This window comes from Aquarana catesbeiana, linkage group LG06 (assembly GCF_042186555.1).
Source record: "Aquarana catesbeiana isolate 2022-GZ linkage group LG06, ASM4218655v1, whole genome shotgun sequence".
Lineage (NCBI taxonomy): Eukaryota > Metazoa > Chordata > Amphibia > Anura > Ranidae > Aquarana > Aquarana catesbeiana.
In genome coordinates this window covers 93,901,751-93,906,194 of record NC_133329.1, presented here as the reverse complement: position 1 = coordinate 93,906,194, position 4,444 = coordinate 93,901,751, and positions in this window count along the sequence as shown.

The following is a 4,444-nucleotide window of genomic DNA, read 5'->3' as shown; positions in this document are numbered from 1 at the left end:
TCTCCTTTCTTTCCCTTTTATCTCTCTATCCTAATTTCTTGTCCCCCCCCCCCACCCCTTTCTCATATTCTTTCTCTCCCTTTTTCTTTGTTCCTTGCCCTCTTTTCTTCTCCCTTTCATGTATTCTCTATTTTTATTCCTTCTCTTACGCCTTGGTGGGGGGAATGGGATGAGTGGCAGTGCTGGCGGGGAGTTGGGATGTGTGGCATTGCTCGGGTGAGTTCGGATCGGCCAACTTAGGTGCTCTTGATCAAGGTCATCTGCTGATCTGAGAACTGTAGTGGGGACTTGTAATGGCAACTATAATCACAGGTAGTGTTACTCACTGTGTCTCCGACTTTGTGGTGTCTCGTAGCAGTGACACCTATGCCGAAATCAGGAGATAGGGTCTTCAGGCCCTCCCACTTCACATTCCTCACCAGTCAGCTGACCTCTAGTCTCTGCCCCCCCAGCCATGCCGTGAACTGTATGGGTGCCTGCAAAGAGGCTGAGTGGGCGGACACAGGCTCCAGGGACAGCCCTGCTGGGCGGCCGCAAAAAGGCTGGGAGAGGCTTCAGGAACAGCCCAGGATTCGGTGACCCCTGGCAAATCATCCTCCGACCCCCCGAGGGGGTCCCGACCCCCAGGTTGAGAACCACTGAGATAGGGTTTACATCACGAAACAAGCACGAAAGCTCCATCTAGTGGCCAAAATACTGTATATTTTCTCAGTGAGATATTTTACAAAACTATACCTTATTTTGTCCACCAGATGGAGCTGGCAGCCATAGAAATTATTCTGTTATGGAAATTATGGCCAACAATTGTGCAGCCTGCGTGAATGTACTGCCATGGCCAAGTTTTAAAAATTACACAAATATTAATTTTTACAAAGCCTGCTGCTTCAGTGTTTTTAGATCTTTTTGTCAGATGTTACTATGGTATATTGAAGTAGCATTACAAGCATTTCATAAGTGTCAAAGGCTTTTATTGACAATGACATGAAGTTTTTGCAAAGTCAATATTTGCAGTGTTGACCCTTCTTTTCCAAGACCTCTGCAATTCTCCCTGGCATGCTGTCTATAAACTTCTGGGCCACATCCTGACTGATGGCAGCCCATTCTTGCACAATCAATGTTAGGGGCTTGTCAGAATTTGTGTTTTGTTTTTTGTTCACCCGCCTCTTGAGGATTGACCACAAGTTCTCAATGGGATGAAGGTCTGGAGAGTTTCCCAGCCAAGGACTCAAAATGTCAATGTTTTGTTCCCCAAGCCACTTAATTATCACTTTGCCTTATGGTAAGGTGCTCCATCATGCTGGAAAAGACATTGTTCCTCACCAAACTGTTCTTAGATGGTTGGGAGAAGTTGCTCTCGGAGGAGGTTTTTGTACCATTCTTTATTTATGGCTGTGTTCTTAGGAAAAATTGTGAGTGGGCCCACTCCCTTGGCTGAGAAGTGACCCCACACATAAATGGTCTCAGGATGCGTGCGTTACTGTTGGCATAACACAGGACTGATTATAGTGCTCACCTTTTCTTCTCCGGACAAGGTTTTTTCCGGATGCCCCAAACAATCAGATTCATTAGAGAAAATGACTTTACCTCAGTCCTCAACAGTCCCATCACTGTACCTTTTGCAGAATATCAGTCTGTCCCTGATGTTTTTCCTGGAGAAAAGTGGCTTCCTTGCTGCCCTTCTTGACACCAGGCCATCCTCCAAAAGTCTTCTCCTCACTGTATGTACAGATGTCCTCACACCTGCCCTGAGCTGGTGTTGGTCTGCACTGGTGGTGTCCCGATTCCACAGCTGAATCAGCTGTAGGAGACGGTCCTGACGCTTGCTGGAACTTCCTGGGCACCCTGGAGCCTTCTTCACAAATGCAGTGGAAATGTTTTTTTATGGAATGAAGTTCATTTTCATGGCAAAGAGGGACTTTGCAATTAATTGCAATTCATCTGATCAATCTTCATAACATTCTGGAGTATATGCAAATAGCATAGCTCCCAACTGTCCCTGATTTGGAGCAAAGTTCCTCATTCCTCCTCTTTGTCCCTCATTTTGGTCTGATCTATACAGTGGTTCTCAACTCCGGTCCTCAGGACCCACTAACAGGCCAGGTTTTATGTATTACCTTGGGGAGATGCAGACTAGAATACTGCAATCACTGAGCAGCAAATGATATCACCTGTGATGTATTTCAGTTATCTTGCAAACCTGGCCTGTTAGTGGGCCCTGAAGACAGGAGTTGAGAACCACTAATAAAGATTTATATAAAATGCACTTTTTATCTATCAAAAAGTGTTTTCCAGCGCTAAACCTTTCATCTGATTTCTAAATTACTGCATTTGTAAATTCCGAAAGCCAATATAAAGGAATAGTAGTGGTAAAAAAAAGCACTTTTGGGTTTAACCAATATTTTATTTTTTGTACAATTCTCCTTTGAGAGGTGTGGCAAGGGGTGTGTCCTATGCCTGCATACTTTTTCTGATAGGTGTCCCTCATTCCCATCTCTAAAAGTTGGGAGGTATGAAATTGCAATCATAAAAATGGAGGCAGCAGACTTTCTGAAAATTAATATTTGTGTCATTCTCAAAACTTTTGGCCACGGCTGTGGGAATATTTTATAAACAATCTCCATAGTGTGTCTTTTCATTAAAAATCCCACCTCTTCAAAAAAAAAAAAAATCATTTATTTTTATTTATTTTTTTTGTAAACTTTCTCTTTAATTAAAAGTAACTGATGGCAGCTTTTAACACCAAAGATTTCTTTTCACAGGTTCTTAGACAGGAATAAATAAGTGTGAGTCAGTTATCACTGGCAGTATATGCAGAGCTCTCTGATCATCCTGATGGGACTGTTTATGCTCACTGGATCGTGTATAAATATAGATATTTATATAAATAATAATATAACACACTATAATATGAATATAATGTAAATGTATAAATATAGATATTTATATAAAAATATAACATGAATATAATATAAATGTATAAATATAGATATTTATATAAATAATAATATAACACAATATAATATGAATATAATGTAAATGTATAAATATAGATATTTATATAAAAATATAACATGAATATAATATAAATGTATAAATATAGATATTTATATAAATAATAATATAACACAATATAATATGAATATAATGTAAATGTATACATTTAGATATTTATATAAATAATAATATAACACAATATATTATGACTATAATGTAAATGTATAAATATAGATATTTATATAAAAATATAACATGAATATAATATAAATGTATAAATATAGATATTTATATAAATAATAATATAACACAATATAATATGAATATAATGTAAATGTATACATTTAGATATTTATATAAATAATAATATAACACAATATATTATGACTATAATGTAAATGTATAAATATAGATATTTATATAAAAATATAACATGAATATAATATAAATGTATAAATATAGATATTTATATAAATAATAATATAACACAATATAATATGAATATAATGTAAATGTATAAATATAGATATTTATATAAAAATATAACATGAATATAATATAAATGTATAAATATAGATATTTATATAAATAATAATATAACACAATATAATATGAATATAATGTAAATGTATACATTTAGATATTTATATAAATAATAATATAACACAATATATTATGACTATAATGTAAATGTATAAATATAGATATTTATATAAAAATATAATATATATAAGTACCTGAAATAAATAAATAAATAAATAATATGAATATAATGTAAATGTATAAATTTAGATATTTATATAAATAATAATATAACACAATATAATATGAATATAATGTAAATGTATAAATATAGATATTTATATAAAAATATAACACAATATAATATGAATACAATATAAATGTATAAATATAGATATTTATATAAATAATAATATAATACAATATAATATAAATGTATAAATATTGTTCCTGTACATGAAAGGACAGGTCTCTCTCTGCCTCTATGTATGACACCAGCTCTCCCCCTTCACTATGACCTCACACAACAAATGCTTCATGTAATAACCAATAGTGGTTAGGCTGGTAAGGCTTTGCCCTCATCCAAAATGGCGGCCCCAGGTTCCTGCAAGGACTCATTAAGGGACGTCGTTGTGGTAACGTACGGCACCGCCCACTCCCTTAAGAGTCTACTCCCAGCGAATCACGCCTTTGTGAGGACTCAGCCCCGCCCATTCCCGTACATGTTTCTAACACAACGTGTTGCTCCAAGTAAACATTACGCAAAGCAACGCCCCCGCCCACACAAGTATAAGTCTATTACACAACGTGCTGCTCCCAGCAATGTCACGCCCTCGTGGTGAAGTGGGCCCCTCCCTCAGAAAGTCTATTACCCAATTGGCTTCTCCCAGTAAGTCACGCCCTAGTGGTGAAAGTAGTGACCGCCCAC